At 46.6% G+C, this 25,957-nt stretch overlaps 1 non-coding gene across 1 annotated transcript; it reads right to left on the reverse strand.

Moving 5' to 3' along the window:
• Positions 1 to 6,886: 6,886 nt before the first annotated feature.
• Positions 6,887 to 7,017, reverse strand: LOC129496494 (small nucleolar RNA SNORA17). Its single transcript, XR_008661783.1, has one exon. It is a non-coding gene; the product is annotated as a small nucleolar RNA SNORA17 (small nucleolar RNA).
• Positions 7,018 to 25,957: the final 18,940 nt, after the last annotated feature.

Raw genomic sequence — 25,957 nt, forward strand, 5'->3', positions numbered from 1 at the left:
AGAGCTCTCCCTGGGGCCAGACTGAGGTTATACTTCAATTGGACCTCGTCTTTGTATGACCTCTTCCCTTCTCCCACCCTGTCTTTCTCACTTCCTCACAGACTTTTTCTCCAGACGGAGCCCCCTCATAAATCACTTGCACAAGAATTGATGTCTTGGGCTTTGCTTCCAGGAAGCCTGAGCTAATGCTTCTAGAAAACCCGAGCTACGACTCCTGTGCCATTTGGGAAGTTACCTGAAGGCAATGATAGCTTCTAACTCTCCTTCCAGGCCGCCTATACCAGAGGTCACAGAACACAAAGGCTCATGGGCCAAATTAAGATGCTTGAATCACACCATTCATTTCATCAACTTAAAGCATGCACTGAAAAGAAGCAAGGCAAAGAGATGGGACGGGTGAACACACTTAGGATGAGGGCAAGCAGGTAAAAGGCCCACCCTACCTCAGTCCTGGGTCACACAACGTCCACAGATGTTGTTCTCTCTCTGCCACAGCAGCCTTCTCTCCTGCTGGTGTGGCTACGGAGGTCAGTGTTGAGGGCAAGCCCCGGGAACAGTTGAAGGTGGCACCTGAAATAAACACACAAAAGAGCTCCTATTGGGACGACTCAGGGCCAAGTACACCTGTTCACACTACAGCACACCAAGTAAGCTGCTGAGCAGCTGTGGGTTTTAGCTAGGTTTCTTGGAGCGTCACCACTGAGCGGCCAACAGAGGAGTCACATTGCTTCAATCTGGAGAAGACGTGATCCGCGCCTTATAAATATTTAAGGTTTACTTGGTCTTCTCATCCCTTGTCTATAAGTAACATTCTGATTTGATCTATATCCAGCCCATATATGTTCTATTTATTTTAACTCTGTCTAAAAAAAAAAATCTCATAAGCTACTTGCTTCTATATTTAATTTCTCTCATTTTCTATAGCAAAATTGAATATTCATAAATAACATGGCAAACAAGACAGTTCCTTTCTCCAGGGTTAACATCTCCTACCCACTGGTCACCAGAGCTTTATGTCGCCCCAAATATAAAACCGCATCCTTCAATAACAGAGCTAGAACTCGACTCGGGTTCGACTCGGGTTTTGAGCACTGATCTGTTTAGTTCTAAATCCATTGTGCCGGGTAACATGTTGTTTAGCAACATGGCTTATCTCCCCTACAGATGGTAGGGACCTGTCTTCTCTCTCTGTCTCACATACACGTACACGGACACACATGCACACACACAGTGTTTGCCCATGGTGAGCCCTTGAAAGATGTTGTGGGGTTCAGTTGTATCCATTAGCACTTTCGAGAGAACACAACCAGTTTGCTTTCCTGTGTCACCATCACTTGGCTTTAAAAATCCAGAGGACAGAAAGAAGCTTCCCCCTCCAGCAAAGCTATGAACGGGGTTTGTGCTAAATCCTGGTTTTCATTTGCCAGATTCAGCCTGTGAATACCAGTGTCCTGATAGCTCTCCAGATTCAAGAAAGCAAACTCCTGCCCCCGTGTGACTATAAAACCAGGAGCCTCTGTCCCTTTCCAACCGGTCCACCCATCACAGCACTAAAAGCTGAGCTTTTATAGGTGAAAAGCGCTTGCCAAATTCCCAGAATAGCCATGGCAGGAAATTGAATAACAAGGTAAAAGTGTAACCCTGTACTACACCCTTAATATTGGAAGGGAGAGGGTGGTACAATCCATTAAGAAATAAAAATCTTACTGTTGGCCAGTCTAGCTCATACACAGAGCTCTAGTTGAGGTTCAAGCCACCAATTCCAATCCACACAGAACTGGAGATGAGGATTGGGAAGGACTCCCTGCTCCAGGCACAACCCCTCAGCTCATACCCCAAAAGGTATGGGGTTTTTGTTCTTGCCATTCTGCATCGCACCATGTGGTCACCCTTTCCTAGTTGGTAGGAAGGCCTTTCCCCTTTATACACTTTCTCTTATTTTCTCTATAACTTAGGATGCTTTTAGATGAGGATGGGGGTGAGGATAACAGCTAACATTTATTGAGTCAGACATTGGGTTCCTGAGAAGAAACTCAAAGAGTAGCATGCACGATGTGCTGCTTGGATCCATGTCCACAGAAAGGGAAGAAAAAGAAGCAGAACTGGGCAGAGGGAGAAGCTGAGCCGAGAAGGAAGCCCAACAAAGGCTTCCATTCACCCCAGGGAGAGGTCCCAGGACCTGTGTGACCTTCCAGAGTTGTCCCAAGTTGAGGCAAGGGGTCTAGCCGTTTATACTTCCTCATAGATCAGTCATTGGATGTAGACTGCTCCCAGAAAGAGGCCCTGGCCTTAGGGTAACAAGGTCATTTCCCCTGGGACAATACTTCTAAAAGACTCCCAGGGGTTGGGGGAAATAAGTCTTCTATTCCCAAAGTGTGGATTGGGTGACACATCAGAGCCCCCACAGCAAGCACATACTACATGTCCAGTCTTGTCCTACACCCTTCACATTCTCTCACTTAATCCCCACTTAAATTAAGTGAGAGTATAGTCAACCATCCTATGAGGTAGGCACTAGAATTATCTCCTTTTTGTATGTGGAAACTGATGCACAGAGAGATTTAATAATTTGTCTGATGTCACACAGCCACAGAGACGTGGAGCCACAATTTAAACCTAGGCAGACTGACTCTGATGATCATCTGCCCACCCCCCCTCCCATGCTAGTAAAAGAAAAACCAACAAAAACTGGACAGGGATTTTTCCCAAACAACACGTAGAACAGTGTTGAGCACATCATAAGCACTCAAAATGTTGTGAATGCATGAATCGGTTCACAAGGGGAAAAATCCAATGCTATGCATTTCAAGAGCAACTGGAAGCCTGGCTCTACTTCTCTGCTCGCTGCCTTCTTCCATGTGTTGGCTTTGTCCTCAAGGTGGCTTCCATGAAGGTCATAAGATGGTCTCGGGGCTACCTGTATCTGTACTTACACCAGGAGGGGAGAGAACTTCACTTCTTTACCCATCAGAAGACTCAAGTGTCACACTTCCCAGTCTGAACTGATCACGGAGGCAAAAGGATTGAGATTATGCTGATCACTAGGACAGTCAGGAACCCCCTTGATATCCCGCCCAAACCTAGGAGGCAGATATGAGTGCTAGTAGGAATTACAGAGAAGAGGAACGGATATTGAGTAGGCAATCAATGAACAACCACTGACGCTTCAACCCCGGGCCCCAAGCCCTCGAATGCTTTGCTCCCCTCGCTAGGGTCTAGCTTTTCCTTCTCCTCATTCCCTGCCTAAATGTCCCTCGTCTACCTCCATTCTGCCACTGAGGGCTTAGAACATGGGTTACCCTCAGATCCTGTGGGAGGAGGGGAACAAGAAGAAAGCAATCCACTGAGAGAGGGGTCTAGGCTTGGGATGTTTAAGATAATTCTTTACATAGCTACATTAACCACATTGCAGAGCCTCAGATAATCCCCTGTGGCCACACTATGTAAAACGTGCCATACTCTCTTCTCCCCTTCCCCTGCTTTATTTTCTTCATAGCCCTTATTTCTGTCTAGACTTCTCCTGTGTTTATATTTATTCCGTTGTTTGGTGTCTTTTTTCTCCACAAGAATAGATGCTCCACAAAAGCAACTACTTTATCTCATTCATCTCTGAGTGTTTGTCACCTAAAACAGTACCTGACACAAAACAGGTGCTCAGTAGACATTTGTTGGGTGGATCGATGGATCGATGGATCGAAGGATGGATGGATGGATAACCACTGCCTTTATGCTGTTATATAACAGGCTCTGTCTCCTCCTCCACTTTGAATGGCATTACCAAAGACCTTTTTCTGTTTTCCTCAACTTCCAAGTGACAGGCCCCAGAAAGGCAAGTGAAGAAAGACAAGAGAAGAAATGCCATCCTATCTCAAATAAATCACAGTCCATCCTCTTGAACCAGAGAACATCTGATCCATAGATACTTGTCATCTCTAGGTAGAGTTTAAGAGGAAACAAATCAATGAAACCATTTTGTCTGTACAGATTTCACAAATGTGATTTTTGACAACAATCCTTCTCAATTCTTAATAATCATTAAATTGATAGCAATCACACATGCGCTGCGAGGCCAGCAATGACTGTCTCACCTCGGCTAATGTCTAACCGGAGAGTGCTGATTGTCTCAGTCAACCTGTGTTCACATGGTCCACAGGCTCTTCGCCACAGAATGAGGATAATTCTGTCCTCTTCTGCATGGTGATTTGGAAGCACCAGTTAAGATAAAAAAAAAAAAAAAAAAAAAAAAAAAAACACAGTTTGAAGCCAATCTCTCTGGGTTCCAATCCCAGCTCCACTTTTTACTATTGGGTGGTTTAGAGTAAGGTAATTGATGCTTCTGTGTCTCCACTTCCTTATTCATCAAATGAGGATACTATTAGTAACTACTGCTCAGGACTGTTGCAAAGATGAACGAGTGATTACCTGTGAAGCACTGAGAGGAGTGCCTGGCTCATAGCAAGCACCAAGTAAGTGTTGGCTGCTGGAACATCTGGTCACAGTGTTGAAGAAATCAGGCATCAGGCAAGTCTTCTTCACTTACACAACTCACTCATATACATGTGATACATGCGTAACACACGTAACACATACAACATACAACACAGAATAACACATAGAAGACACCACAACACATACACATGTACACACATAACACAGCCAAGCATTTTTCTATACTCTGTACTTGGTAGTTTCATGCAACTTTAGAGCCAGATCGCTGTGAAGACACACTCATGGTACTCATTGCTCTTCCCCATTGTACGCCAATGTGACATCATGCAATGTTACGATAAAGCAATTTACCAATTGCTCATTCAAATTGCTCCCAGAGCAAAATATTCATTACCAGTTTGTTTCAGAAGCTTCTCAGAGGGGCACCTGGGTGGCTCCGTGATTGAGCATCTGCCTTCAGCTCAGGTTATGATCCCGGGGTCCTGGGATTGAGTCCCACATCAGGCTCCCTGCAGGGAGCCTGCTTCTCCCTCTGCCTGTGTCTCTGCCTCTCTCTCTCTCTCTCTCTCTGCGTGTCTCTGTCTCTCATGAATAAATAAATAAAATCTTTTAAAAAGAAAGAAAGAAAAGGAAAAAAAAGAAAAGAAAAAAAGAAAAGAAAAGAAGAAAAGAAAAAAGAAGAGAAGAGAAGAGAAGAAAGAAAAGAAAGAAAAGAAAAGAAAAGAAAAGAAAAGAAAAGAAAAGAAAAGAAAAGTAAAGAAAAGAAGAAGCTTCTCAGCAATCGTGTCTTCTCCAGTGTAGTGTGGTGTTCTGGTGGAGAGTTCTGGAGTCAGACATGAGTTCAAATCCTGACATTACTACTTACCAACTGTGTGACTAGGGGCAAGCTGCTTAACTACTCTAGCTGTTAGCTAGCTAGTTTCCTCATTTTATAGATGAGGAAACAAAGAACCAGAAAGAACAAACACTAAACAGGATTCTCATGTTGTTATCCTCAAAGATGTACCTTGCATGGTTGTTATAAGAAATGAAAAGATAAGGTATGAACCACATTTAGATGAGTGCTGAACACATCCTAATATATGCTAACATAACGTGTGGTGGGTAAATGGTAGTGGTGATGAATTTGAGTATTTCTTTCAGGATGAAAAAAAGTCACTCCGACTAAACTGTTAACCGTTAATGAAACCGATGGTGACTTGAGTTCCACCAGCACATTTGGGTTCCAGATCCATAAACTTTGACCCAGCATCGTTTTGTAACTGTACCATTTCCCTTCATGAAATTTGAGAGGTGATGTTTTGACATTGTTTCATTTCGTTTCATTTCCTCCTTATGGGTGGGCTTAACTTGTTTCTCAATTTAGGCCAGGCAAAAGGGAGAAGTGTTTTAAATCGCTGTGATAGCCCAAGTCGGTCCTACCTTCTGGTCCCTAAGAAGGAGTCTCAAGTTCTCTTCTCCCTCTCCCATGGTGTTTGGGCTTTTTCCAGCCCCTGTGATTGCCAAATATCATGCTTTCCTTCGTTTCCTCCAAAGCTTCCCTTTCCCCTTCAGCTTTCCCCCCGGGCATTTGGGTACCTTAACAAGGAGCTTTGAAATAATATCTTAGCCATATTTCACGTCCTTGTGGTGCCTTTCTGCTCACTTGGTGCTTTCAAGTCCATTCCTCATTACTGGCTGAAGGGAGACGAAAGTCCTCTCTGTGATGGCACAGCCAAGGCACAGGAGGTAAACCAGCAAGCTCCAGGCATCGGCCTTCAAACAAATGCCCCTGTCTCCTGGTACAATGAGAAGGCAGTCTCTACTTGACATTTTTTTTAAGATTTTATTTATTTATTTATTTTTAAAGGTTTTATTTATTTATTCATGAGAGACAGAGAGAGAGAGAGGCAGAGACATAGAAGAGGGAGAAGCAGGCTCCCTGGAGGGAGCCTGATCCAGGACTCGATCCCAGGACCCGGGAGATCACAACCCAAGCCAAAGGCAGACACACTCAACCACTGAGCCACCCAGGTGCCCCTCTAATTGACATTTTAAATTGTGATAAAATCTAGTAACACAGAATTGACCATTTTGATCATTGTCAAGTGTACAGTTCAGTGGCATTAAGCACATTCACAGTGCTGAGCAGCCCTCACCACCGTCCATCTCCACAACCCCTTTCACCTTCCCAAACTGAAACTCTGACCCATGAAACACTAACCCCCACCTTCCCTTCCGTGACCCCTGCGAACCACCTTTCTACATCTTGTCTCTGCAAAGGTCCTGCTCTAGGTCCCTCCCTTAAGAGGACTCACACAGTGCTTGTCCTTTGGCGTGGCAGACACTTTAGCAGCAAGATTTCTAGGAGGACATACCAGGATTCTTTCCTCCACTGCATTTGTTTTGCTAATATTGCACATTAGCCAGAAAGAATGCCTTTTTTTTTTTTTAGTCAAGTGTCAGACTATTAATTATCCAGATGTTCATGGGCCAGAACACTCAGCGTAGACAAGCCTCTCTTTCTGCCACCTAATGACACAAGTGTGACACAGCAGCCGCCACATCTGCAATGTCTCGGAGGGCAGGAAGGTGTCTACTCTTTACCCTAAAGTAACCTACCCTCATGGACGCGAACACCTCACAGCCCCTGCCCTGCAAAGCAGGTGTTTGCTAACATTTGTTTTACGCTGAATGCTCTTCGTTCCTCTTGCCCTCCAGTAATTACTTGACTTGTGGACATCAGCAAAAAAGAAAAGGGGGGGGAGAACAGGGGAGGTAGTTATGACAGGGGACACAGGAGAGGGGAGGGGAGGATCGGAGGGGAGGGAAGGGAAGGGGAGAGGAGGGGAGAAAAAAAAGGAAAAGCAAAAGAGCTCCTAAAGAGGGATACAAGACATTCTCACCTCTGAGATTCCCAAAGACACACACCCCCATCCAGTGGCCTGTGTGTGTGTGTGTGTGTGTGTTGTTGTTGTTGTGTTGTTTTGTGTTTTTGTTTTGTTTTAGAGAACTCTGTGATCTACTTCAATTCATGTTTCGCCAAGAAAGCTAAAACAGCTGCAAATCCTTTCTGCCCGGAAAGCCTTCCAGCCTTTCCAAAGGCCTCTTTGCTAGTTCGGTGGCCACTTCCCTCCCTCCCAAGCTGGCCAGCCTCTCCCAGCCCACTGCCCCCCTGGTACCCCAGGTCACCCACCCAGGTCCCGCGAGAAGGCACTACTCTCTGGAAGTGGCCCTGCCTTCTCTGGATTACCATTACTTAGAGAAGTGCAGGCCACCTTGGGCACCCCAGCCCCCCTCCCTAGGCTTCCCCCTCAGAAAACTGGCTCTGCTGCCCGCTGGTAAACGGGCTGGCTGTCACCAAGACAACGGCCTGGCCTAGAGCCTGGATGACGCCAGGCCTGACTCCCCTCCCAGCCTCACCCAAATCTGTTTGTTCAAGTTCCAGCTGCTTTTGTTGGGCTTCATTTTGCTTGTCAGTTTGAGGCATCTCTGCTGCTGATTGGTTGCAGGGGGCTGGGTTTAGACTCCCTGGGTTACTAACCAGGAAGTCAGCTCCCTGCCCAGGCAGGAATTTCCTGGCACCCTGGGGTATTTCCCCATCACAGTAGGGAGAGCTAGAAGAGCCTTTCAGGCAAAGCAAAGCCTATAGGAAGCCGAGGTATCAGATAATCCAATAATGCTCTGATCCTTGGGACAACTTCAATCAAGGGCACTCCTACTAACTCATCTTGGCTTTCTGATGCCACACTCATGACCAAAGGCCAGCTCATTGTTTCATGAAACTGAAGAAGCAGCACACCATGTTGACAGAACAATCCAACTATGCATTAACATCAAAAATAAATAAAACCAGGGGCACCTGAGTGGCTCAGTGGCCAAGCATCTGCCTTCGGCTCAGGGTGTGATCCCAGGTCCTGGGATCGAGTCCTACATCAGGGTCCCTGCAGGGAGCCTGCTCCTCCCTCTGCCTGTCTCTGCCTCTCTCTGTGCCTCTCATGAATAAATAAATAAATAAAATCTTTTTAAATAAATAAATAAATAAAACCAAGAAGAAGAAACAATTATGTGGATTTCTGAGGAACAGTGGAAGGTGAATGTAGCAATAGACATCCAAGTGAATTTTCCCCTCAACATTTGGGGTGGTTTTGCTTCTACTATTTGGATAACTCTAGAAGCAGGAATCTGGAATGTTGTTTGGGACCAATCTGAAACCACACTGACTAGCCTTTTGCCATTTCATCAGGTCATTCTCTCCCAAATAACTCATTTTAGTAACTTGCTTGGACTCCAGGGTTCCTGAGTTTATCCCCAGATTCTCTGATTTGTGGTATAAAAGGGGCTTCTCGTGTGTCACCTTTTGAAGCTGTGTCAGGTCAGCCTCAGCTCCTCGTCTATAAAACAGGGGTGAATTATGCCAGCTAACCAGGTTGTAGAATACTTAGCTTAGTCTTGGCACTTACTGAGCAATTATCATCATTGACTTCCACCGATGCCTGTTTTCTGAGGATCCTGACACTCTTTATAAAAATTACATCATTGATTCAACAAATATTTATTTAACAAATATTTACTAAGTCTCAAGTGGCCAGGCGCTTTGCTAGCCACTAGTGATAAAGTGATAGAAACACACACAGTTCCAGTGCCTCGGTAGCTTCTGCACTAGTGAGGGAGACAGACACAAAAATAATCACACAAAATGTAAAATTACATCTGTGTTGTAGACCCTCCAAACCAGCCCACCTCCCAGCCAAATACCACAGAGGACGTCAGTCTGTGCCATACTGAACAGAACTTCCTAGCTAATGCCTGTCTTAATTCCTAACTCACAAAATCTCGAGATATAATAAACTGGTTGCTGTTTTAGGTACTGTTCTCCAAAAAAATAATTTCACGTTATTAAGTGCCTAAAGCATTAAGAGAACGTGAAATAGAGGGACTAAACAGCATCTTAGCCACTTTTCCTAGTTAGAAGACAAGAGTTAAGGGACGCCTGGGTGGCTCAGCGGTTTGGCGCCTGCCTTCGGCTCAGGGCCTGATCCTGGAGTCCCGGGCCTGCTTCTCCCTCTGCCTGTGTCTCTGCCTCTCTCTCTCTCTCTCTCTCTCTCTCTCTCTGTGTGTGTGTGTGTGTGTGTCTCTCATGAATGAATAAATACATAAAATCTTTTTTTTAAAAAAAAAAGAAGAGTTAATATAAGAATGTAGAATGATTTGATCACCTAAATCCCAGAGTTTAGAGCAAAAACCCAGAGATGCAAATTCTCCATCTGCAATCCTGAAGATCCAGGCGGCTCCTAATACCAAACCTTGTTTCGCTGAACAGCGCCCTCTTCTGGCTAAGGGCCCTTTCTCCAGCCAGCTACTTCCCTACTTGCTGCTTTTAAAGAGATGTGTAAAAAAAAAAAAAAAAAAAAAAGATGTGTAGAATCGAGGTCCACCAGTCCTTCATGAACCAAGGGCTGAGTGCCCAGGCCCTGGAGATACCACCTGAATCAGACATGGGCTTCCCCATCCTTATGGAGCTGATGCTCATTTGAACTTCCTGACATGTCTGAGAGTGTGGGGCAAAGTTCAGAACTCCCACTTGACAGATAAGATCTTTTTTTTAAAGATTTTATTTATTTATTCATGAGGTACAGAGAGAGAGAGAGAGAGAGGCAGAGAGAGAAGCAGGCTCCACGCTGGGAGCCCAACATGGGACTCGATCCCAGGTCTCCAGGATCACACCCCAGGCTGGAGGCGGCGCTAAACTTCTGGGCCACGGGGGCTGCCCTTGACGGATAAGATCTTAACTGAGTCAGGGTCGGCAGATAGAACTTTACTACGTTATCAAATTTTTATTTTATTTATTTATTTGACAGAGAGCATGAGCAGGGGGAGCAGCAGGCAGAGGGGGAGGGAGAAGCAGGCTCCCCATGGAGCAAGGAGCTCGATGCAGGACTCAATTCCAGGACCCTGGGATCATGACCTGAACTGAAGGTGGATGCTTAGCTGACTGAGCCACCAGGGCACCCCCATTATTGATAATTTGGGACTCGTTTTTAGGGCACAAGGAAACAAAAAATCCTCCCACTGAGCATGAGATTGGGCCCAAATTCCTCACTCTCTGTAACCACACCCTGCCTCCTCGCCCTCTACTTCTTAACCTTGAGTTCCCTCCTGCTTGGGAAATCTCCTCATGGTCCCCTGAACCAAGGGCCCCCACCTGTCTATCTCTGTGGCCTCAAGTGCCTTGTCTTGCCACTTCAGCACTGCAGTGATTGCTCCAAAGCCAGTCTCAATTCTCCCTCTTTCTGAAGAGCCTCTGGCCCTCCCTGAACATCTTACCCTCCAGCATCCCTGCTACTGTAATATACATGTGGTAAGATATCCAGGCAGGAACTTCGATGTACATCCCGTCTCATCAAGGGCATGGTCTTTGGATGGATCAGACCAACCTGGAGTTCAAATCCCAGATCTGCCACCTACTAGGCTGTGATGTCAAGAAAGTGACATCACCTTCTCAACGCTGACTTCCCCCCGGGGGCACAACATGGGTAGTAACTCCTACCTCACAAGGCTTTTCTGAAACTTAAAGAGTATGTTTCAAGCACTTGATATATAGTAAACAGTTCATATTCTGTATAAGTCCTTTAACATGTCCTATCTGGTCACCCGCTTTATTTCTTTTTTAAAGATTTTATTTATTTATTCATGAGAGATACAGAGAGAGAAGCAGAGACATAGGCAGAGGGAGAAGCAGGCTCCATGCAGGAAGCCCGATGTGGGACTCAATTCCAGGACCCCGGGATCATGACCTGAGCTGAAAGCAGATGCTCAACCACTGAGCCATCCAGGCATTCCTCGTCACCTGCGTTAAAAGCAACCTGGCCCTCGAGGCATCTCCTACAGCCTTGGGCATGGTAGAGAGATATAACCTGGGCACTGCGGGAAGAAAAGGGCTGATGCAAAAGGCCTGATGTTGAAGGCCCATGATATTTTCACAAATCCAAGGAAATGTTTTAATTTCTTTTGAAAATCAGAAGAAAAAGATTAATACACTGAAAAAATTATAATATATATGTTAACATATTTATCTTTATACCAATACAATCATAAAATACAATTTTCAATTAATTTTTATAGAGGAAGGAGCCCACAGAGACCAAAAGCACCTAGGGCCCATTAAGTCTTTATGCAGCCCATATGAAGAAAGGCCGCTACTAAAAAAAAAAAAAAAAAAAAAAAAAAAAAAGGCCTCTTCTAATTAAAAAAAAAAGGGGGGGGGAGCAAACAGTAGTGAGAAAAGAAAGTCACTAGCTAAGTGTTAGGGTCCCTCCTAGCCCTAACATCCGTCAGTTCAGGGAATTCCTTTTGCCTCAGTATGGCAGGATCCTTTACAGAGAGCAATTTTTTTTTTTTTTTAAGATTGAGTTATTTTAGAGAGAGAGCGTGCAGGCACGAGCAGGGGGAGAAGAGGGAGAGGGAGAGACAATCTCCAGCAGACTCTGGGCTGGGTGCCGAGTCCAACTGGATCCCATGACCCTGAGATCAGGACCTGAGCTGAAACCAAGAGCCAGTCGTACCACCCAGGCACCCCCAGGGTGCATTAACAGTACATTTCCTAATGCTTTCAGAATCTGTGTGCCATCTGCTTTTAGCAGGAGATCTTGTCCCCCAAGAACTTGGTGTGACTTAGAAATTCCTGTAGGCGCCCTTGATCTACTTGGTCAAGGACTGCCATGCCCGGCAGTGGCCGACAGAGGGCAGAGAGACTCAACATTCAGCCTGGGCATCACAGAGGCCCCCGGAATAGAAAGCCTCGCTGTTCAACAACTGGGGCCTGATCTGGTTGCTTGTTAGAGATGCAGAATCTTGGACCCGAGCCTAGGGAGGATCCTAGACCCCCATGATCACAATTCACATGTTAAGAAGATCCCCAGGTAATTGATATACAACATAACTTAAGGAAGCACTGATTTTAAAGGACATCTGGGTGGCTCAGGGGTTGAGCATCTGCTTTGGGCTCAGGGTAATCCTGGGGTCCTGGAATCAAGCCCCACAATGGACTCCCCATGGGGAGCCTGCTTCTCCCTCTGCCTATATCTCTGCTTCTCTCTCATAAATAAATAAATAAATAAATAAATAAATAAATAAATACATTAAAAAAAAAACACTGATTTTTTTTTAAGATTTTATTTAGTCATGAGAGAGAAGCAGAGACATAGGCAGAAAGAGAAGCAGGCCCACGCAGGGAGCCGGATGTAAGATTCAATCCCAGGACTTCAGGATCATGCCCTGGGGTGAAGGCAGATGCTCAATCACTGAGCCACCCAGGGATCCCCAAGAAGCACTGATTTTAAGTCTCTAGTCTGAGAAAGAGAAGCCCACTTCCTCCAGGGAAAGGAGGATGGGAGAGGAACTGGCTAAAAGCATCCCTTCCAGTCCCCACATCTCCTGTTCCTTCAGCCAATCAGCCAGCATCAATCAAGAGGGGACTGAAGCCACAGGAGGGGTGTAAAAGCATTTTACAGGTCACAAAGCATTGGGTTGCTTCTTCCATTTTGATAAATACTTATTGAGGCCCTACTATGTCCTGGGCATCAGGGATATGATAGTGAGCAAAAAAACAGACCCTCGTGGAGCTTTCAGCCTGGTGGGGATGCTACGGGAGAATCATCACACACATAACTGCAAACCTTGATGTTGCTATCATTGTTGTGGGTACCGAGGGCCAGGAGACAGTCACCAGAGGGAGGGGAGCTGGTTTATACCAAACGGTCAGGGAAGGCCTCTCTGAGGAAGTGAGCTTTTAAGCTTGCACTCTGATGCTGCCTAAAAGTTAGCCAGGCAGAGAGGAGGAGCTCCTGGCAGAGGGGAAGAGAATGTACAAAGGTCACACGACAGAGGGGAGCATCGCACTCAAGGAACTGAAAGAAGACTGGCAAGGAGTGAAGCAATGTGGGACTCCAAGAGAGGCAGAAAGCAGCCTGGGAGACGACTGGAGTGGAGGGTAGAGGCTCTGCATCCCCCCCCCTTCCCCTTCCCCCCAGAGTGACTGGTGCACAGCCCTGCTACCAACATCCATGTGGACATCTCAGCCCTGCCCACAGAGTCCCATTCTCCCCGACAGACAGCCCACTCTCTCCTCTTCTAACCCTTCCTCACCCTCCTCTCCACCAGCCACTCCTCTGCTACTCATCAACCTCTACCTTCCCCTCTCCAACATGTTCACCATTTACCATTTAAACCTGGCTGAGATCCCCCCTTCCAACCATTCCAGGCAACCAGACCTCGATTTCGGGACAACTTCTTCCCCAGAAGAAACGACAATCCATACATCAAAAACCACAAGTTTACTGAGGGCTCCACATATGGAGGGATCCTCAAGTGCTGTGCCAGCCACCACTTCACACATTTTTTCCAGCCGGTCCTTACAACTGTCTTAACTACATAGCTACTATCATTTCAGTTTTATAGTTGAGGAAATTGAAGTGTCAAAAAGGTAAATAATTTTTACAGTTACACAGCTGTAAATTGGTTGAGCCAATACTACCTTCCCATTTGTCACTGGGCACTCTACTATGTGACCCTGTCTGTACTGACCAAGCAGCTGCAATTCAAAAGCCTTAAGAAGGAGGGCACCCTTGGCCCGCCCCAAAAGTACACACAAAAAAATTAGCTGTGAAGATATTTGCAGCCTTGTCTACAATAGCAAAAAAGTATGGAACCACCTGAAGGTTATATTTCAACAATGCAGAATTGGTTAAATTGCGGGACATTTATAATTAGACTCCTATGTAACTAGCTATTAAATTTTATCACGTAGAAAAGTATGTTCATGGGACACCTGGGTGACTCAGCGGTTGGGGGTCTGCCTTCGGCCCAGGGCGTGATCCTGGAGTCCCAGGATAGAGTCCCGTATTGGGCTCCCTGCATGGAGTCTGCTTCTCCCTCTGCCTGTGTTTCCGCCTCTCTGTGTGTCTCTCATGAATTATCTTTAAAAAAAAAAAAAAAGAAAGAAAAGAAAAGAAAAAGAAAAATATGTTCATGATCTACAGTATAGAAAAAGCAGATTACAAAACATTATTACAGCGTGACCCTATTTCCATAAAAACCACAGCATAGAAACTAGAGAGTATAAAACTAAAGTGTACAGGAAAGGTAGAATGAAAAGTAATGACAGTCATTATCTCTGTGATGAGACTACAAGTGATTTTTTATTTTTTATTTTGATTGTCTGATTTTTCAAAGCTTTCACCGTGAGCATTTTTTCTTTTGGAGAGAGAGGAAAAGGAAAAAAGAAAAAATCAGAAGGTATTTGAACCTTCTCATTTATTATCTTTTAAAAAAAAAAAAAAACAAACCACTCTGCTGGGAACATTTAAAAAAAAAATCTTTTCTTCTTACAAAAGCAATGGGCGCTTGCCAAAAATAAAAAATCAGAAAGTACAAACAGGCAAAAAGAACAAAAACACATTCCCTCTTCCCCGCAGACAACCAATACTAGCACCTTTGTGACTGCATAGGTCCTGTTTTTTTACAGACAATTTCTTTGAATTCTGCTCGAGACGCTAGTCACTAGGGCCCACCCTGTTGCCATCACGAGCCATATGAGGCTGGAAGGGGGCTTACAGATTCCTGTGTGATCCCCAAACAGCCCGTAAGGCAGATTGTCCAGGTCCCAGATTGTGTCTGAGATCCCGGAATAGCGACTCCCTTAGTATAGACCCTGCCACCGGAGAGCACACAGCTCCTTGTGGGTCACAGGGCAAGAGCCGTCAAGTGTGAGGACCACAAGAGTGATTCCCAGCGTGTTTGGGATTGCAACACCCTATCATTGTTGGATTTTGCAACCCTCCTTCCCCCTCTTCGAAAAGAATTCAAAGGACTACAAGCAACATTTGCATCTCCCACTTAGTACTTTTCCACACATGCAGCTGAAGGGAAGTAAGGTTAATTTGGCTTTAAGACTATCATCACCCCTCTTCCCCCCACCCTCCCCACCCCTTGGAGAAGAGCCGGCATCTGTCCCAGGTGTCCTCAGACAGGTTTGGGAATGGCAGCTTCCAGGAGCTGTGCCAACAGGTTCTGCTGTGAAGGAGGCCACACCAGTCCTGGAAGTCCGGGTCACAGGGCAGGATGTCCCTGGGCCATTCACACACACACACACACACACACACACACACACACTCCACAACAACAGGTTTCCAAGGCCCACCCTGCCCACACCCTCTCTTACTAAAGTCACCTCTCCTGGGAAGGAGGTAGAAAGGCCTAGAGCTGGCATCTAGCCCCACTGCGTCCACACCCTCAGTGCACCCTTGGGCAGAAAATGTTCCTAGAGCTTGTGTGCAAGTAAAACCATTCTTGCTTTCTTCAGAGCCTGTGATATCCAGTCATGGCCCAGACCCAGGGCCTCCCCTCCACCCTGAGCTCCACAGTTGAGATGATCTCATCGCCGTTCGATATGCTCACTCATTCTTGAAACTTCAAAGATTTTGGAGACCCTGTTCTCCTTTATATATGGCTCTTCTCATCAATAATAACCATTGCTTCTGTTTCTTAAGCTCCTTATATGCCGGGCATTTTACCAGTGTGCAATTGGACAGCATTTTAATCTAGATACAACTATATCCTCATTTCACAGATGAGAAAACCGGGGCTCCAAGAAGTAAAGTGATTTGCCCAAAGTCATGCAACTGCTGACAGGGACAAGAGTCAACTCAGGCCTGCCTGCCTGACCCTAAAGTGCATGCACTGTCCCTGGAAGGCTGGGGCAGAAAGGAATCGAGAGATCCTATCATGTTCCCCATCCCATTTACAAGGCACCTGAGCTGGAAAATTCATTTACAAACTGTTACATAGCACTTAGCACTTATGTGCCAGGCACTTTGCAAATATCAACTCAATTTATCCTCATCATATTGCTAAGAAGCGAGGTACTTATTTTTACAGATGAGAAGGTGACACACAGAGAGGGGCATAAACTTGTCTGAGGCTACACAGCAGGTGGCGCAATCTGGATATAAACCTGGATCTAGAGCTTCTGCTGCCAGTCTGAACCCAGGAGCAGGGACCTCCCTCCTAATCCTTCATCCCTTGACCTTTCCACAGTGTCACCCTCCTCTGTGTCTGAGAGTCCACTCCAAACTTCCTCATCCCTCTCTGGGTGGCGGTGGTGTTCTCTTGTGAAATTGTTTGGTGGAACCACTTATTGTGCAAGGCTACATTTGATTAGGTCACTACCTAGATCCCCCCAAAGAACTAAGTTCTGGAAGGTTTGTCGAAGCGAAGGCTTAGAGTTTGCTTTTGCATAGATTAATCGGTTAATATATCAGTTAATCAGCAAGAGCTTGTTGAGAGCACTTTCTGTCCCCAGCCCTGTGCTGGGCACTACGGAGTCTATGAACATGAAGCCACAGAAAACGTGGCTCCCACCCACAGGGAAACAACGCTAATGATAGATAAGCGTGCCTTCTGTGTGCTGGGTCTGTGTACAGCTGTATTTAGAAGATACACAGAACGGGAGAGTCAGAAAAGCTGTTATGAAAGAGGTAGAACTTGACATAGGGGCTGAAAAGGGGACAGGGTTTGGATAGTAGGAAGGAAAAATACAGTCCAGGCAAGAGAAACAACAGAAGTCTCTTCTGCATCCCAATTGACCAGATCCTCAGAAATACACTAGAAAGCGAAACGGCTGGGATTGGGGCACCTGGGTGGCTCAGTGGTTGAATGTCTGCCTTTGGCTCAGTTATGATCCCAGCTGTCCTGGGATCGAGTCCCGCATCAGGCTCACTGCAGGAAGGCTGCTTCTCCCTCTGCCTGTGTCTCTGCCTCGTGTGTGTGTGTCTCTCTCACGAATAAATAAAATACTTTTTAAAAGCAAGGGCTGGGATTATTTTTCTTCTGCCAAATTTTGCTCTTTGTATCAGAGCAAACAGAGCACTTCCTCTACTGCACCACTACGGTGCTGCTTCTGAACTGGAGAAGGGCGCTGTGCCTCCCGTGTCCACCCGGGGGAGAGCCGCTGCTTCTACCGCTTTGGCCCAGACTCCTCCAATCAGCCGGCTGGGGTGACTGAGGCCAGCCGTGGGCACCAGCCTTCTCAGTCTGAGCTGCCTTCTCGCTCAGTCTAGACATTAGGGAAGAAATAGAATGTAGGATGTAAGAGAAGTTGGTTGAGACATGAGGAGAAGAGAGACAGAGACGTTCGAGAGGCATTCCCCCTCCAGAATCTAACCTCTAAGCCTCATGAAAAGACCTTCCGATGAGCAGAAAAGGGTTCCCACGGGTTCAGGCTACGCATCTTCTGCTGTTTGTTTTGGCTGAGAAAAGCTTAATTAACGCAAGGCTTGGGTAACTATGCTAGTCTAAGATGGTTTCAGGACAGCCACCTTGGGCTCCCTAGACAAGAAGCCATTCCAGCTACCTTAGGAGGAATGCTTGTGGCTTTGGAAACACACACCTCCTGGCCAGCGCCACAGGCCCTGCTGTGGGGCTGTGGGCTGAGTGGAGCAGCAGGTGTGCCCCTGGCCTCCTTTAGGAGGCCTGCAGTCAGCATTTATTTTTATTTTTAATTTTTTTTGAGATTTTACTTATTCATGAGAGAGAGAGAGAGAGAGAATGAGAGAGGCAGAGACACAGGCAGAGAGAGAAGCAGGCTCCATGCAGGGACTTGATCCTGGGTCTCCAGGATCAGGCCCTGGGCGGAAGGCAGGCACCAAACCGCTGAGCCACCCAGGGATCCCCTGCAGTCAGTATTTAGCTTTACTGCACACAGCCCCTCATCTGGGCCAGGCAGCAGGGTCCCCAAGACACAAGAGCACAGGAGGTTAGAGGTGAGGCAGAAAGAACTCTAGTTTGAAGCCAGAAATCCTCTTTATGTCCCTAAGTGCACTAGCTGTGCAAGTTTGGATGGATGAACCAACGTCTCTGAACCTTTGTTTTCCCATTTGTGAGATTAAAAAAGGGGGGGGGGCAGGATTAGGGGGAAATGTCTGATGTGCGTTCCAGCTCTGATATTCTGGAAATCACACAGTTCTCTGGCCAAGGAAACTGAGGAATTGGAGGAGGGGGGTGAGGGGGGCGCAGGCGAGCCGCTAAAGGGTCAGCCCCAGACGCCAGTTCCGAGGCCCGAGGCCCCAGCCGCGGCCTCTGCAGCACGGCCTGCCCCACCGCCGGCCCCACGGCCCCACGGCCCGCGGCCGGCGGCACACACCCACGGCTCCCTCCCTCCCTCCCTCCCTCCCTCGGAGATTTCTGGAATCTCGTTGGATTCCTCCCAGGAATGCTTATTGCCCTTTACATCTGCAAATCGCTTTACATCAGCAACCCTGCTGCGCTGATTATTAATCATCGCGATATTCTTCCTTCCGCCTGTAAGAGGAATTGCGGGGATCCGGATTTATGAAGGTGAAATCCGGAGGGAATGTGCCCGGGATTCATTCAATAATCAGTTGACGGAGTTCATTGAGCGCCTCCTAGGAGCAAGGCTCCAGGAGCCGCACAAAGGCGCCTCCTGGGCACGCGGCTCAGGATTGCCGGGGTCCCCGGGAGCGCCTCCGACCTCCCCGTTAGGTCATGGGCACGGGGGTAGGTCGGAGGGGACCGACGACCCCGCACACACCCTCGCCGGCCTCCCTGACACTGCGGCGAGCGCGAGCGGTCCGCTCCCTCCACCCACGCCCACAGCTCATTTTGCCAGGCCGGGCAAGGGAAGCGACCTTCCAAGGTCACTCCTCCCCCAAGGGACAACACTGATCCCAGATCCTCCGGCCCCAAAGCTCTCCGCGGCGCCACGGGCGAGAAGAGCTCAGCTTCGAGCCCATAAAACATAAAACAGCGTTAGGCGAGAGAGGGCTGTTTCCAGGACTTCCGGCGCCGAGCGAGGACATCGGGATGCGAGCCCACCCACCCGCGACGGCCGACGCAGCCCTCAGTCTTCGTGTGCAGCCTCCCGAGTCCAGGACGCCTGCGGACCTCAGAGCGCGTCCCGTCGGCCACGCCCTCTCCAGGGGTCCCTAACGCCCTGGTCCCCCGCCCCCCACACCTGGGGTCTGCGGGCAGGAGAGGCGGGGGCGGGGGAGCGGGGGGCGCGGGACACGCGGCCGCAGCCGGCACCCCGCGGGGGCGTGGTCGGGACCTGGGGGCGCGGCGCGGCGAGGCGGGAGGCCGGCTCCCAGCCTCCTCCCCCGGCGACTCGCCGGCTGCGCCAAATATGGGCAGAACGGAAGCGGCGGCTGACGTCACGGCGCCGGGTGGGGGCCGCGCTGCGGGGCCTGTGACGGGAGGCGCTGACGGCGCCCGACGTGTCGCCATGGAAACCAAACAGTAAATAGAGGACTCGCGAGCTCCTGGCCGCGCCTGACCCTGCGGGCGACCTGGCCTGGAGCGGACGGCCGGAAGCTGGGAAGGGCCAGGAGAGACCTGGGTCTGGCCGAGAGGGCAGAGGAGGGGGGCGGCTGCGGGAAGCCGGCTCTCCCTCTGCCCGGGAGCCAGCAGGGGCCGGTCTGGAATAGGAAGGAGCCCTCCTGGATGGAAGCAAAGAAGCCTTCCTGTCCTTTCTGGAAGGGCTTCCATCGGCCTGCAGGGTTGCCGGGGAGCTTGGTTTCGCTTTGTCTGGTCTCACCAGCGGCTAAGAATTCAGGGATTGGAGCCGCATGACCCCGGCTCACATTCCAGCTCGGCCACCCTAGTTGGATGATCCTGAGCAGATCACGATCCTTCTGTGCGTCGGATTATTTTTGTAAGATTCATAGCAGGACTTACCTGCTAGGGTTGTTTTCACGAGTTAATACAAATAGGAGCGTGTGTCCGTGTGTGTTTGGAAGAGTCTAGCACATGGTGAGCCAAATCAGTGCTAGCTATTTTTATTCCTGAGCAGCAAAACAGTAGCTCATCGAGTATTAGGCAACTGCTAAATCATAGTGTTGTAATGTTTTGTCTTCTCGATTCGTTTTTCAGTTTTACAGTAAGTCACTGTAAAGGAATTTTCCATCTTAAAGTTAATATTAAAGTTTAGGAAGGTGTTTCCTGTGTCAACTGAGATGTGCATTTCCCAAATAAAAACATCACTCGTCTCAGTTTGCATCGCTTTACAGTATTAAGTTTCAAACACAAAACTCCACACGGTCATATATCATAACAGAACCGAAGGAACTCCTGTTCAGTTTCTCAGTCTTTCCAATCATTGTTGCCCCCATTTTTTTCAGACCTCTTTAAACAGTACTGGGATGCCTGGGCTGCTCAGTGGTTCAGCATCTGCCTTTGACTCAGGTGGTGATCCCAGGTCCTGGGATCAAGTCCCGCCTCAGGCTCCCCTCAGGGAGCCTGCTTCTCCCTCTATGTCTCTGGCTCTCTCTGTGTCTCTCATGAATAAATAAATAAAATATTAAAAAAATAAAAATAAAAAATAAATAAACACAGTACCGTGTAGTACCATAACGCTGGAGACGGGCCTGGCACCCAAAACAATCTCAAATGACCCTGAACCATCACAGACTTACTCTTAAAGTGAAGGCATATACCTAAGTCCATGTGTTGGGGACCAACTCTTAGTATAACTGGGAGTTTACTTCCATGTAGAATACAAGGTGTTAAAGGATAAGTAATTTTTAAAATGAAGCTTACCTATGCATTATGAAAACTCAACAGCCCTCCCAGCAACTGTTAAAACAAAAGACTTTTTTCAGGAAGGAGTATTTCGTCATATCTAAAATTGGCAGTTTGTGGCATTAATAAAGCAAACCAACTTTATTTGGATTTTTTATTACTTTTAAATTCTCAGCAGATAATGTGACCCTTTGTGGAAGACAGACCCTTGGGTGACCCCAGTAATTCCTATCTCCTGGTGTCCATGCCTTTGTGGAATTCCCTTCCCTTGAGTATAGGTGGAACCTAAGACTTACATCTCAGCAATAGAATATGGCAAAGGTGATGGGATGTTACTCCTATGATATGTAATATGCAATGTTTATATATCTACCTATATCTATTTCTACGTAATGGAGATCTATCTGTCTATCTTACCAGCACACACTAGTAGGTTCTCCTCACAAGCTTCACGAAGTGAGTGGCCATATTGAGGAAGCAGCCTCCATGACCTGACAGTGGCCTCTGGCCAACAGCCAGCAGAAAGTCAGGCCTTAGGTATACAATCATGAGGAAATAAAGTCTGTGACAACCAGAATGAGCTCAGAAGCAGACTCTTCCCCATTCAAGCATCCGGCTGAAAACTCAGCTCAGCGCACGGAGCTAAACCACTGAGTCCACAGAAACTGAGAGAAGACACGCGTGTTGTTTCAAGCTGCTAAGTATGTGATAATCTGCCGTAAGAAGTAGAATCCTGGGATCCCTGGGTGGCTCAGCGGTTTGGTGCCTGCCTTCGGCCCAGAGTGTGATCCTGGAGTCCTGGGATCGAGTCCCACATCGGGCTCCCTGCATGGAGCCTGTTCCTCCTCTGCCTGTGTCTCTGCCTCTCTCTCTCTCTCTCTCTCTCTCTCTCTCTCTCTCTCTCACACACACACACACACACACACACACACACGAATAAATAAATAAAATCTTAAAAAAAAAAAAAAAGTAGAACCCTAATCCGCCTGCTTTGCCTGCACCTAGTACCGTCGGCTCCCACCTGGCCACTCCTGGTGTAGCAATGTAGCACTACATACACTTCTCAGGCCTTCCACCCTGAGTGATGGGCCAGGAATAGGCCCCTGCAGGGCATCTTCACAGGAGTCATTGATGTCAGAGTTTTAAACCTGGAAGGGGAGCTCTTTGAGATTTTTGAGACCCACTCCTGTTGTGGTAGTCTCAGAGGGGTTCTGAGTCTCACCCTCGATCACATAAGTACATTTTTAGGAGCAGATTTTAACATTCTAGCAAAACAGTGAAGCACTTCAGACCTTACAGTCACAAAGAGCTGATTTCAAATCTCAGATCTGCTGCTTACAACTGTGTGACCTTGGTCGATGTAATCTTTCCTAAATCACTTTCCTTATCTGTAAAATGAAGATCCTAATATTATCTGCCCCATAGGGTTATGGTAAGGTCTAAATGGGAGCCTCCATTCAATAAAGTAAAATCATTACTATGTGCCCAGTATGTGCCAGTTACCAGAGGTAAAATAAGTGAAGCAAGACGGTCTCTGATTTAGCATGGCCTGAGAAATGGCTTGGCACAAAGCAAGCATGCGTAAAGTGTTAGCCATTATTAATATTATACCCTAGGGCCCCGGGTTCTGTCCCCACCACATGCCTCCAGACAAACACTATAACCTCACATATAGAACCTCTAGTGTATAATTCCAACTGCCCACACCCCCCACTCTGGATGTTCCACAGGCATGGGAAACTCCACATGTCCAACATAGACCTTATCTTCTTATTCCCCCTTCTTCCTATATTCACAGTATTACAGCCTCCTTGCGTGTCAAGCCCAGTGAACCTGAGAGTGATTTGGTTCCTCTCCCTCTCTCACCTCCTACATCCACTCAATCACCAAGCCCCAACAGTCCTACCCCTCAATTACCTCTTGTTCCTTCCTCTCTATTCCCACCACCACTGCCTCGCTTCAGCCTACACACAACTGAAGCAAGTAAATACTCAGCTTTTCATGATCTGGCCACAGTTACCTCTTCTTGACCTATCTTCAGCCCTCTCCATTTTGATGCTGCAATATTAATGTCAATGAAATCAAATGTACTTATATGATGCTCTGTAATTTACATCCTCCTTCCTCTCCTCCTCCCCCTTCCACTCACATTGTATAGTTCAGCAAAAGCAAATGTGCTGCTTTATGGATCTCTGCCTTTACAGTGCTATCCCTCTGCCTCCTGGAATCCCTAAACCTGCCACTAGCTGGTCTAGCAAACTCCGTCCATCTTCAATGCCCAGCTCAGAGGTCACTTGCTCAGAAACTTCCCCATATAGGGTTTGTCACTCCCTCTTCCATGCAACCATTGTGCCTAATGTTTTCATTGTTACAGGGTATTATGATGTATGCATTTACATGTCTTTCTCCCTTCCTAGACCATGAACTCTGTGTCTTGCTCACATCTGAAACCAGCACCTGATAAAAAAAATAGACACTTGGCAACCTTTTACTGAATTAAATGAAGCCCATGCTTGCTCCAGAAGATAAATGTTTTCTTCCCTGACCCCCATCTCCCATAATTACAGAGATAATAAATAATAGCTAACACATCTGCACTGTGACAAGCACTGAGTACATAACTTTTTTAATGCTTGCAACAAACCCAAGAGATAGGTACAATTATCCCCACTTTTACTGATGAAAAAACTAAGGTGCAGAAAGGCAAAGTAACTTACCCAAGGTCAAGGAGCCAGGATTCAAAGCTGTGTCTATGCTCTGAACCACTCTGCTATGTTGGATCCAAATCTAGATTAATTTATCATCATCTTGATAATTATAGCTGTGATGAGAGTCTCATAATTGATCAAAAAGCCTGAAAATCGATCACCATTTCTGTAGATCTAACCACAAATTGTTCCCCAAAGTGAACTTGGCAGCAGGCAGGGCCTCTATCATCCACCCTTTTGAGGGAGGTGCTGCCAGTTTGCTCCTCACCCTTTAACAAGTCCTCCTTCCTAGGGGCCTGTTCCTAATGTAACCATCAATCAAACCCCTCTGGGTTCTTATCCTAATCAGCTGATTGAACCAAACCTAAGCGCCTTGTCAGTGTGAGCTGAAAGTAAAAAGGGCTTATTAATTAAGAAGAGCTGATGGCCATCAGGCCTGGCAGCCTCTCTGGGACAATGGCCAAGAGCCCTTTCTGCCCTTGGGCAAAGGAAAGGCAACTCAGTTTTAGTCCTTGAGTGAGTGTGTAAAAGCCACTGAAATGAATTGCTTTGAACTAAACCAGTTTATGAATTGCTTTCTCCTGCGTGCAAAGAAAGTGGAAATCTATCCAGCCAGGTCCCTTCAGGGACTTTGAACTCATTCGTCCGCGGATTCAGTACACTTCACTCCCAACTGCTTTTCTTCAGGTCTGGGCATATGCTTGGTAACCAATGATTATGATAATGACATTGATATCAGCAATGACAGTAATAACAGCTAACCCTGATTCTTCTATTCTAATGCAGATTAAATTGTAGGCTTTGTAATTTAGCTTACCAACTGCTAGGCATTGGAAAACTCAAGTGGATTTGTGTGATGGTCTAAAACTTCATAGGAACATGAGTGAAAAACACAGGTTTGTTTGTTTCTTTGAAGATGATTATACCTATATTTACCTATACATCCATTCTTCATTTGATGTTGAAACACATTTCTCAATTTGTAATTAGTCTGGAAGTGTCACTGACCTGCAGCACGCTTGTATTTTTGGTACCTCTTAAAATTTCTTCCCACGCTAGCTACTTCCTCACTTTAATATTATACAACCCTTGTATACAAGGATTTAAAAAAAAAAAATCCTTAATACAGGATTAAAAAAAAAAAAAAAAAACCCAAAGGACATGCTCTTCTACCCAGAGAGAAGTCTGTGAAATACACACCTCCTCTTTTAAATTCGACTTATCTCCTTTTAGATATTTTTGTAATTTTCAGCCGCCTTCACTTATGAATCCATCTTCATCCACTTAACAAGCATCTGAGTGCCTAATAGATACTGGAGATATGAAAGTGATCAAGACAGGGCAACCTGGGTGGCTCAGTGGTTTAGCGCCGCCTTCAGCCCAGGTGTGGTCCTGGAGACCCGGGATCCAGTCCCACGTCAGGCTCCCTGCATGGAGCCTACTCCTCCCTCTGCCTGTGTCCCTGCCTCTCTCTCTCTCTCTCTCTCTCTCTCTCTCTCTCTCTCTCTATTTCTCATAAATAAATAAATAAAACATTTTTTTAAAAAAGATAGCAATTGATTTACTTTCATTGACACATGGAAAGTTGTTGTTGATACGAAATGACTGTCATTAGAACAAATTGCTAAATGTTAATATTTGCACATGATGCAGGGATGTGCAAAGACAATACAGGATCTATAATTCACTATTATATAAAGATAAGTATTTTTTTCTCCTTCCCTTTGTCCATCTAAAATTAATATGGAACTAGAAGCACAATGGCAGCGTATTCACTTTGGAATTGAATGGGCAGAGGTAATCAGAGGAGGCAAGTAGATGAATTCCAGGAGACAACGACAGAAGTGGGGCCTGTGTTTGAAACCAGACATAAAAGATGTGAAATCCCCATTGCTTAATATCATAAAAGGGTCTGGAATAGGAGAATTATTTTTTAATTAAGTAGGCTCCACACCCCATGTAGGGCTCAAACTCACAGCTCTGACATTTGAGAGTCACATGCTCTACCAACTAAACCAGCCAGGCGCCCTTGGAATAGGAGAATTTAGAGAATATGTGTGGAATTTATTTCTGCTCATGGAAATAGAGCAAAATGTATTCTTTTAGTTACCAGGTAAATATTTATTGACCTGTATTATATGCCAGACACTGAGACAGGTCTGGAGATCCACTGATGAGCTAAAGTAGAAATGTTCCCTGTAAGGAAATGACCCCTCCCATCTTTATTC

The sequence above is a fragment of the Nyctereutes procyonoides genome, unplaced genomic scaffold (assembly GCF_905146905.1).
Source record: "Nyctereutes procyonoides isolate TBG_1078 unplaced genomic scaffold, NYPRO_anot_genome, whole genome shotgun sequence".
Lineage (NCBI taxonomy): Eukaryota > Metazoa > Chordata > Mammalia > Carnivora > Canidae > Nyctereutes > Nyctereutes procyonoides.